Here is a 12,254-nt window from a genome sequence, read left to right on the forward strand (position 1 = left end):
CTACTACCAAGATGTCTTATCTATCTGATTTCCTTCTGAATTACCTTCAAATGGATACTTTGCCCCGCCATAACACCACAATCCTCAACCCATACTCACCACACGAGACCCAAGCATAAAACCACATCGCCCTAAGGCTCATAAGCCGCTGAATACTCTCTTAAATATCCCCAAAAGTACCACAAGCACGCTCTCACACAATCAACACCTCAGTGCTCAAGCTATAGTCAAAACCCAGCCTCATGTCCTCCAGACTGGCCTGATATCAACACACAGAAATCACATCTCGCACCTCATCTAGGGAATCACAAGCCGTCGATGCACAACTGATACCGAACGCCCATGTGCACATACAAATGCGTGGAAGGAATTCAAAGAGTTACACTTCAAGCTGAATCAATACCGCACGAAAAGAATTCAAGAATGTGAAATTTTCCTAAAGGTTCTGCAACCTCTCGAAGATAAGTACGGACGTCTCCATACCGATTCGCAAGACTCTACTAAATCCGCTCATGAATTGTGAGACCTATGTAACCTAGGCTCTGATACCAACTTGTCACAACCCAAAATCTAACTATGGTCGTGATGGCGCCTATCGTGTTACAAGGCAAGCCTACTCCCCAAAATATTACTACTAAACCGATTATAAGAATTTAATAAAACATTTCAACATTTAAATTTTTTCATAAACTAAATTAACTCTAAATATAATATAGAAAAATACGGAAACGAGCCCCAAACATCGGGGTGTCACTAAGTCATGAGCATCTAAAACTATAAACTAAGATATATAAACTGTCTAACTGTCTAAAAGAAGAAATGACAAAAGGAGTAACAAGGTCCTGCGGACGCTAGCAGCTATCTTGCAATCTCCATAGATAGACGGCCTGAACTCAACGATCCCCGCGCTCTAACTCACCTGGATCTGCACATAAAGTGCAGGGTGTAGTATGAGTACAACTGACTCAGTAGTAACAAAAATAACTAAGGAACTGAGCAATGGTGACGAGCTAAGCAAAAAAGTCCAATTATTTATTTTCACAATTTAAAAATAAACAGGCAAATTCCATAACTCAGTAAATGCCACAAAGAAGTTTAATAGATAAATGCAGCAACAACAAAAGTAAATGCAACCTCACAACAATGTCACTCGATCACTCAGGACTCGCACTCAACACTCAACGCTCAAAACACTCAACACTCTACGCTCACTGGGGGTGTGTACAGACTCTGGAGGGGCTCCTAAAGCCCAAGCTCTAAGCACGGACAACTCACGTGCCATTATATCAATACCTCGATCCGCACGGCCAACTCACTACGCGGATAACTCACGCACTATGGTATCAATACCTGAACCCGCACGGTCAACTCATGTGCTACGCGGACAACTCACGCACTATGGTATTAATATCCTCACAACCAGCCCCCCAGCCCTACTCAATTATGTACCTCACTAGCCTCACCATCATCAACAAATAAGGGAACACAACCCACATCAAGTATCATAACATATTGGCAAATAATAGAGACTGAGGTAAACATGTACAATAATTTCTATGACTGAGTACAAATAATGTGAGCATGAATAAAGCCTAAGCATGATCTCTAACATGAAGGCAGACAAGTTCAACAACAAGTAACTACGTAAACACAGATTATGGCCATGAGGCCTCACGGGACGGACCAAATCTCAATCCCTCGAGGTATACAACCATACGCCCGTCACTTAGCATGGGTATCACCTCCAAACAGTCACACGATATCAAATTTTCCGGGTTTATACCCTCAAAGCCAGAGTTAAAACTGTTACTTACCTTAACAGCGTAAAATCCTACTCCGGGATGCCCTCGTCTCTAGACTCGGTCTTCAAAAGCTCTGAATCTAATCAAAATCAGATTAATGCCATCAACATAGGCTAACGAATTGAATTCCACAATAAAAACTACAAAATATGCCAAAAATCTAAAACCGACCAAAACCCAGCCCCCGGGCCCACATCTCGGAACTAGTCAAAAATGATAGAATTAGAACCCTCATCCTCTCCCGAGTCTAATCATATAAAATTTATCAAAATTGGACTCCGTTTGATCCCTCAAATCCCTACCTAAAACTCTCCAAAACTCAAGCCCTAACTCCCTCAATTTTACTTTAAAATCATCAATCAAATCCCAAACACGAATATGGATTCATGAAATATAACCAAAATCAAGTAGAGAACACTTGACCCAATCCCTATGGTGAAAATCACCTCCAAAATTGCCCAAATCCAAGCTCCCCAACTCAAAATATGACCGAATGAACAAACCTTTATTTTATATATTTTTCTGTCTGCTATTCTGCCTTGTTTCTTACGACAAACGATTCCGAAACTCGCTTTTTATACATCCAATGGATTCCTTGCGAAATTCTAGTCAAGTTAGGCTTTTGAATCACTCCATTTGACCTTATAATGAAGGAGATATGCATGTTTTAATATTTACAAATCGTGCAGATTTTTAAATACACCGTCAGTGGTAATTTCGTAATTAATCTGAAAAATCTGGCAACCTAATTCTTAGTAAAATGACCATAAAATCCTCATACGATGTCCATATTCGACGATTCTTTTTGATACGGGTCCATAATTATGATACGGATCTAATGCTTCAATTAAAAAAGAAATCGGAGCTCATTTGTTCAATATGATATCATTTATGCTTGAAGAAACAACGTCGAAACATAAGAAAAACGACCGCAACACAACCTAAACCTATCCGAAACTCACCCGAGGCCCTCGGGACATCAACCAATAATTCCAACAAGTCATATATCACTACCCGAACTTAGTCGAACCTTCGGAATACCCAAAACAACACCAAAACACCAAATCAACCTCGGATTCAAGCCTAAGAACTTCTAAACTTCCAACTTTCGCCAATTCAAGCCTAATTCTACCATGGACCTCCAAATTACATTCCGGACACACTCCTAAATCTAAAATCACCCAACAAATCTAATCGAATCATAAAAATTCACATCCGAATTCATTTACTCATAAGTTAACTTCCGGTTGACTTTTCTAACTTAACTTTCTAACTAAGAGACTAAGTGTTTATTTTACTCCAAAACTACTCCGGACCCAAACCTACCAACTCGATACAACTCAACACCGCTGAACAACACATAAAGAAGCAGGAATGGGGAAACATGGCTATAACTCTCGAAATGACTGACCGGGTCGTTACACTTTTACTACTCATAAATTCTTAATAAAAGTTACTCTTTTAATAGACTATAATTTCAAAAAAGAGTTTACTGCTTTATTTGATAGTGATGCAAATTTGAATGTATTAAAGAAGGAATAATACCTTCAAGATATTTTCATAAAACTACTCATAGATTAAGAAATACTAGTGTTGATATGCTGAGTATTTCTTATAAATTGCCAAAAGCTTTTATTTGCCAAGATAAGGTTTGTATACCTGAAATATTTATTTTGGTAAAAGATATATTCCATGATATCATATTAGGAGTCCCATTTTTTCTTCATATAATTCCTTTTACTAGATGCGATGCCCAAGGTTTTACAGGAACCTTTGATACTAGAGAAATTAGTTTTGATTTTACAACTCAACCATTTAAAAGATTTTTAAATGAAATGACTGAGAATATCTCTACAAAAAATAGACAAATTGATTTTTTAAAAAATGAAATTTGTAGTCTTACTATTGCAGAAGACTTATAAAACCTAAAGCTTATAGAATAAATTAATTTTTTGAAAAATTAGTTTTATTACAAATATGTGGGGACCATCCAAACCAATTTTGGAATAGGAAAAAGCATATAGTTAGTCTTCCCTATGAAGAAGACTTTTTGGAAGATAATATTCCAACTAAGGCTAGCCCTTGCCAAATGAATTCAGATTATTTGGAATTATGCAAAAAAGAAATAGATTCTTTGCTGCAAAATGGTCTATGAAGAAGACCTTGCTCTTTAACTTTTGTACATGAACGAAGAGTTCCAAGATTAGTTATCAATTACAAGCCCCTTAATAAAGTTTTCAAGTGGATTAGATATCAAATCCCTAATAAAAAGGATTTATTGGATAGATTGCATGATGCCATAATATTTTTAAAATTTGATTTAAAATCTGATTATTGGCAGATTCAGATATCTGAGTCAGATAAATATAAAATCTCTTTTAATGTCCTAATGGGTTAGTATGAATGGAATGTCATGCCTTTTGGTTTAAAAAATGCCCCTTCTGAATTTCAAAAAATAATGAATGATATCTTCATTCATGCCTTATACAAATTTTATAATTGTTTATATTGATGATATTTTAGTATTTTCAAAATAATATTGAAATTCATTTTAAACATTTGGATCTTTTTAGAAAAATCATAATTCAAAATGGCTTAGTCATTTCTAAACCAAAAATGGCCATTTTTCAGATCAATATAAGATTTCTAGGTCATAATATTCAAAATGGAAGAAAAGTTCTGATCCAAAGAAGCATTGAATTTGCATCCAAATTCCTTGATGTCATAACTGATAAGACTCATCTCCAAAGATTTCTAGGAAGCCTTAATTATATTGCTCATTTCATAAAGGACTTTGCTAAGGATACTTGTAATGACCCGACCGGTCGTTTTGACCATTTGCACTTCGATCAGTGGTTTGAAGTCTTGAGTAGCTTCATATGATGTATTATGACTTGTGTGAATCGTCGATTTTGGTTTTCAGGTGTTTCGGAATTAGTTTGGAATAATGAATTTCATGTTTGAAGCTTTAAGCCGGAAGAGTTGACCAAGTTTAACTTTTGAGTATTTGACCCCGGATCAGAGTTTTGATGGTTCCGTTAGATCCGGATGGTAATTTTTGACTCAGACGTATGCCCGTATTTGCATTTGGATATCTCTAGAAGGTTTCAGCGCTAATTGGTGAAAGTGGAAAATTTGAAGGTTTGGAAAGTTCATAAGTTTGACTGGAAGTCGAATTTGATGAAATCGGGTTCGGATTGTGGTTTCGAGAATTGGAGTAGCTTCATTATGTTATTTGGGACTTGTGTGCAAAATATGAGTTCATTCCGAGTTGATTTGATAAGGTTCGACAAGAGTTTTGGAAGTTGAAAGATTCAAAGTTCATTAAGTTCGATTCGAGATGCGATTCATGGTTTTGATGTTGTTATGCGTGATTTGAGCCTCTAGTAGGTCTGTGTTATGTTATGGGACTTGTTAGTAAGTTCGTACGGGGTCCCGAGGGACTCGGGTGAGTTTCAGATAGGTTTGGTTTCTGTTGCGCTCGTTTATTGATGTTTCAACGTCGTTTCTTCAAGCATAAATGGTACCCATTAAGATAATGAGCTCCAATTTCTATTTTGATTGAAGCGTTAAATGATTAGACTCGTAATTGAATGGGTTGTCAGATTTTGTGAGTTTTGTCGGGTTCCGAAGCATGGGCCCGGTTTGACATTTTTGGTCGATTTTGGAATTTTGATTAAAGATTCGACTTTTATCGACTGGGTTTGTTTCCTTTGGCATTATTTGTAGTATCTGAGTTGCGTTTGTCTAGTTTCGAGTTGTTGAGAGGTCGGTACGCGCGTGATGGCATCTTTGGAGCATCGTTTGGCTTGCTCGGTATTGGATTTGGCTTATTCGAGGTAAGTAACACTTCTAAACTTGGTGTTGAGGGTATGAACCCTGAATATATGTGTTATGTGTTTGGTGTTGAGGTGACGCACATGCTAGGTGACGGGCGTGTGGGTGTGCACCGTGTGAATTGTAACTCTGTTATTTCTGTTGTACGGTGTAGTTACCTGATCTTATTTGTAACCATGAAATCTCTATGTACTAGAGCTATTGAGCTGTGATCTATGTTAGAAACTATGTCTAGGCTACATGCTTATTCTGTTGGGACCCATTGAGGTCATTTTTGCTGTTGAGTTATTTGCTTACATTGCAATTACACACTCAGTCGTACGCCTTCATATGCATATCATATCTAGTCTATGTTACCATTTATTGATACATCACATCATTAATTTTGGGATAATTTTCATGACATTGTGAGTCCGATAGACTGGAGAGATTGATGATTGAGCGAGGTCAAGGGCCTGATTGTGAGAATATTGATGGGATCGGGCTGCACACCGCAGCAAGTATTATTATTTATGATGGGATCGGGATACACGCCGCAACAAATGTTATTGATTTATCCCATGATTGGCTTATTATAGCGCTTGGGCTGAAGGAGCCCCTCTGGAGTCTGTACATACCTCAAGTGAGCGTAGGTACCTACTGAGTGCGAGTGCGAGTGCCGAGAGCGAGTACTGAGTAACTGGGAGGACTGAGTGAATTGATACTCTAAGTGTATGCATATGGTTTTATCACTGAGTTGCATCACATTCGACATGCACACTTGACATACAGACATATAGATGCATTTTCCTCATACTGTACGGTATCACGTCATTCATGACTTCTCATACACATTGACATGTAGGCGTAGAGATGGATTTTTCTCATGCCATTTGATAACGAAACATCTTATCTATTGTTGAAAAGGTTTGGGAAAAATCACAGTTTTACAAACCTACTCATATTTCGGTGATTTCGGTAAAAAAATTGGGTTTTCACTGATATACTTGAAAAGCATGCCTATTTTTCCGGAACTGTGAATGAGTCGAGCATCTTATATCTGAGTATGTTTCTTGTACCATTATTGTTATTTTGTTATGAACTGTTGTTGGCTATTAGTGTTGTACTCCGACCTCTGTTCTAGCTCGCCACATTTTTCAACCTAAGGTTAGGTTTGTTACTTATTGAGTAAATGGGGTCGGTTGTACTCGTACTACACTTCTGCACCTTGCGTGCAGATTTGGATGCTGATGTTGCGGTGCATGATGGGAGCTAGCATTGAAGACGTACCTGTGTTCCGGTCATAGCTGCCTCTTGTTTATGGTAGCTCTAGACTTATGAAAAATCTATTTATGTATTATTCAGACATATGATGTATTTATTTTTTTACACTAGCTTTGCAAACTCTAAATCTTTGAAGCTCATGACTTGTACTACCAGTCCTTGGAAAGTGTATAAGAGTTAAGTTATTTCATCATTTATTTTTTTATTAAATCTCATTGAATTGGATTGTTGTTAATTGGCTTACCTAGTGGGCTGGGTTAGGTGCCATCACGACTAGTTTGATTTTTGGTCGTGATAAGTTGGTATCAGAGCTCTAGGTTCATAGGTTCTACGAGTCATGAGCAAGTGTTTAGTAGAGTCTTGCTGATCGATATGATGCCGTCCATACCTATCTTGAGAGGCTACATGGCATTTAGGATAAATTTCCCATCTTTCTTTCCTTATCGTGCGACATTAATTCTACTTGAAGCGTAACTCTTTGAATTCCTTCCATGCACTCGTATGCGCATATGAGCGCTCGGTATTAGCTATGCATCGACGGCTTGTGATTCCATAGATGATGTGCGAGATGTGATTTCGGTGTGCTGATGATGGGCCAATTTGGAGGACTTGAAGCCGTGTTTTGACTGTAGCTTGAGCATGGGGATTTCAGTTGTGTGAGCACGTGCTTTTGGACTTATATGTCCGGTAGTGTCCTTATGAGTAGAGTTGTGGCTCGATGAGTGGTTGGATGGCTATATGATGAGTAGGATGTGACTGCGGGATGTGTTCAGATGGTTTGAATGTGACGAGAAGAGTTCGCTGGAGATGTAAAAAGGTTTATTGGGTGCTTGATTTCTTTCTTGACATGATGTACAGTCTCGGGTTATGAATGTGTTAAAGGATCTTTCATGTTGTTTAATTATGGAGCGAATTAGGTTCTCATGTCTTTTTGATGAGTTCGGACTCAGGAAGATTAAGTGATTACGTAGTAGTTGTGGTTGTGAAAGGGTATACAGAGATGTCAGTTTGAGGCTAAGTAGGTGGGTTATAACCTGTGGGGGGGTGCGGGGTAATCTATGGATGTGTGATCCTTATGATGTTGTGAGGAGAGTTTCTTTTCTACCAGTGGGTTATAAGTATTGCGATTTGAGTTTGGATTAGTTGAGAAAGTTGACCTGACCATCACAAGGATGAATGAGAGTTTAGCAGATGATTTCAGGTACTATATGGTTTGTGTTATAAGAGCTTATGAAGGATTTAGTTGAATCTCACTACGGTATTATGGCAGTAATAGAGTATGGGCATTGTGAGTTATCGAGTGTTTTGATCCATGGCTTTGAGTCAAGTGGGGGAGTATGCTATCGACGATTTGATTGCACGGTTATGTGTTGTATTGGTTTTGGTATGAGGCATACTTGTGGATTAGTTATGGCTTTCAAAGGTCGGTTTTGAGGATGACTTGAGTAAGGAATTTCTGGGTGTATGGTGTATTGCACTTTATAAGTATATGAGAATCATGGAATGATTTGAATTGTTATTCGTGAAAGATGTAGTGCACATGGAGTAGGAATTTACTCGATTTCTTAGAGGTATCGATTACTTCTTTGGGTGTTATTGTGCTAATGGGGCACATGTCGTTTGGCCGTTTGGGCGGTGCAATTGAGATTTGAGCAGAGTAGATGACTCTTGAGAAGGTTCTAATGGATTCAATATTTATATGTAGCAATTGAGAATTTTTTGGATTTGTATATGGCTAGAATTTGAGATTTACATTGGATGGTGTCGAGACTCACGGTATTTCTGTATCATTATGGATTCTACATTTCAGTATCAGGAAGGTGAAGAAAATGGCTTTATATTGATAGAAGGCCACTTCAGAGTGGATGTCTCGGTTGTGCTGTTTTTGGGTGCGTAAGAGGGAATACAACGGCTTATGGGCCTTAGGGCGATGTGGTTTTATGTTAGGATCTCTTGTGGTGAGCTTTGGGTAAGGATCGTGGTGTTCTAGCAAGGAGAAGTGTCAACTTGAGGGTAATTCGGAAGGAACTCGGAGAAAATGGGACATCTTGGTAGTAGGTTGGATTAGCATGGTAATGGATATGATCGGTTCTTTGGGTACTTATGATGTGGTGAGTCTCTGCAGGTGTTTTGTGGCAATGCTCTTGGGGTTTTGGTGACCTGCGTAGCTTGGTTAAGTTAGAGAGATTCAGTTCTGATGGCTTAGTTATGTGCACATGGGTTTTGAAGAGTTCTCGATGGTTTCTACCACAGTTTGAGGCAGATATTTCCTACTGGCGTGAGGAGCATGTTGAGTGTTGCGATTCTCTACTAGATGGGATCCTGTGAAAGGCTCCTAGATAATCGAGTATGTAGTTGGATAATGACTCAGAATTGATTATAAAATTCTCGTACTTTTCATATAATGGCATGATAGATTCGGTGTGTTGTGTAGGATTAAGATTTGCATATGCAAAGTCATGGTTCAGTTTTGAAGGGAAGGTCATGAATTCTTAGACAACATGGACAGTTTCAGATGCCTAGATGAATGCTATTACTAATTGGTAATTCCTGAGAAGGGTGCGCATTTTAGAAGGCACATTGTGTTCTGACCTACGGATGCTTCATTGGTATTGCGGTACTCGTCCGGTTGATCGACTGCTGGTATTCATATTTTTGCGATATGGAACGAAAGAACCATAGAAGTATTCCTCGTGGGATGATCGTGTATGAGAGATGTGTTAGACATTCAGGCGGTGGAGTTGGGATCAAATATGGTGATTCATGTGTTATATGGATTTGGAGTCCGGGAATTCTCAGAAGCAGATTGTTTCGTGGTTGTGGATTGTGAAGATGTGGCTAAAGTTAGATGGTGGTATGTGTTATAGTTAGATCATTGTGGACTTTGGGAGGTCTATTTATCCATTTGGTGAATGACCAGAGTTAATTTGGGGGCCCATTGGTAGGCCGAATGAGGATGCGTATTCTACACCGGGTCGGATTTGATGACTCATAACTGTTTGTGCTGAGGGGTGCGACATTCAGTTAGAGTTGAGTTTGTTAGTGTTCAGATATTTTCTATGAGTTACTCTTCTATGCTTTAAGAGGTTGTGATTAATTGGTTATATGCACACATGATGCGGTTTTGTTGGGCCTTGTAGCGAAATTCGAGCGAGATGGTTACTAGGGTGTTGAATAGTTAATTACGCCTTGGTTATGGTCTTTCATGTTTGTGGTATATGGTGCTATCCGTTCCTCCATGGTTATAGTTATGCACTTCGTGCACTTGATGTCGAATTGCGTGTGGTTGTTGATTTTTGAGCATTGTGGCTTGAGGTATTTCATATGGACCAGTGTTTGGATAGGGTCAAGCATTGCAATATGGCTATGTTGGGATATGACCCTTTATGTTAGATTCGTGTGTCTTGGTCCTACTATGTGTGATAGGTTCATAGCATTGCGTTGTGGTGGTACTTGTTGAGCTTGCGAGATGGTTCTCTCATTTGAGTCATTTTTCATGATTGAGTACATTTGAATTGTTGCTTATTGGTGCACGGATTACCCGGTTTGTAGCTTTAGGTTGTATTGGTGTGGCATGTCAATAGGATGGTTTTGTTTGATGAGATGAGGTCATTGGACCTAGAATGGGTACTGTCAGATTTGATTACAGTATGTATGGAGGAATAATATCGGAAGTTGGCTTAGGATTTGGCTTTGGTTCTTGTGGATGAGAGAGGGCTCCATGACTTGTTGATCTGATAAGTGGTTATGAGTTTCTGCGTGTTTCATCATCGGCAGTTTACGAAGGTTTTAGAACAAGGTTTTGTTTGATATGAGGTTTATTACTGGTACTGGGTTTGTTTTGAGCAATTACTATGGTAGGAAATTATTGGTACGAGTATGCAAGTTATGTGGTATTTAATGCGATTTCATCTTGGGTATGGTTATGGCTTGATATAGCTTTATCAAACTTATAAATTGTGTAGATGCGAGATTTGGGTCTTGTAAGGAATTTCAGATGTTGGAAATTGGGGTTCTAAAGTTTACGGACTAAGGTAGAAGTAATGATATTCAGTTATGTTGTGCAGTCAGGCTTACAGGGATTGGGGTGACGTGGGATCACCCCCGGGTATGTGCGTGGATAGGTTACACGGTGATTGATGGCTTTGGAACGACTCTGGGCACGTTTGAGGACGAACGTATATTTAAGTAGGGGAGAATGTAATGACCCGACCAGTCGTTTTAAGCATTTGCACTTCACTCATTGGTTTGAAGTCTTGAGTAGCTTCATATGATGTACTATGACTTGTGTGAATCGTCGGCTTTGGTTTTCAGGTGTTTCAGAATTAGTTTGGAAGAATGAATTTCATGCTTGTAGTTTTAAGCTGGAAGAGTTGACCAAGTTTGACTTTTGAGTATTTGACCCTGGATCGGAGTTTTGATGGTTCCTTTAGGTCAGGATGGTGATTTTGGACTCGAGCATATGCCCGTATTTGCATTTGGATATTTATAGAAGGTTTCGACGCTAATTGGCAAAAATGGGAAATTTGAAGGTTTGGAAAGTTAATAAGTTTGACCGGGAGTTGACTTTGATGAAATCGGGTTCAGATTATGGTTCCGAGAATTGGAGTAGCTTCGTTATGTTATTTGGGACTTGTGTGCAAAATTTGAGTTCATTGCGAGTTGATTTAATAAGGTTCGACACGAGTTTTGAAAGTTGAAAGATTCAAAGTTCATTAAGTTCGATTCGAGGTGCGATTCATGATTTTGATGTTGTTGTGCGTGATTTTAGGCCTCTAGTAAGTCCGTGTTATGTTATGGGACTTGTTGGTATGTTCGTACGGGGTTCCGAGGGACTCGGGTGAGTTTCAAATATATTTGAGTTGTGTTGCGCTCGTTTATTGATGTTTCGACGTCGTTTCTTCAAGCATAAATGGTACCCCATTAAGCCAATGAGCTCCAATTTTTGTTTTGATTAAAGCTTTAGATCCGTATCGTAATTTTGGAACCATATCAGCTGGAATCATCAAGTTTCGACATCGTATGAGGAATACATGGTCGTTTTACTAAGAATTGAGTTGCCAGATTTTTTCAGATTAATTACGAAATTGTCATCGACTTCGTATTTAAAAATCTGCACTATTTTCAAATATTGAAACCAACATATCTCCTTCATTATAAGATCAAATGGAGTGATTCAAAAGCCTAACTTAACTGAAATTCACAAGAAATGCATTGGAGGCATCAAAAGCGAGTTTTAGGATCGTTTGGCACACTAAACGAGGCAGAACAGTTGGGAAAAAATATTTAATATCGAGTATTTATTCATTTGGTCATATTTTGAGTTGGGGAGCTCGGATTTGAGCAATATTT

Source organism: Nicotiana tomentosiformis, chromosome 5, assembly GCF_000390325.3.
Source record: "Nicotiana tomentosiformis chromosome 5, ASM39032v3, whole genome shotgun sequence".
In the NCBI taxonomy this organism is placed as follows: Eukaryota; Viridiplantae; Streptophyta; class Magnoliopsida; order Solanales; family Solanaceae; genus Nicotiana; species Nicotiana tomentosiformis.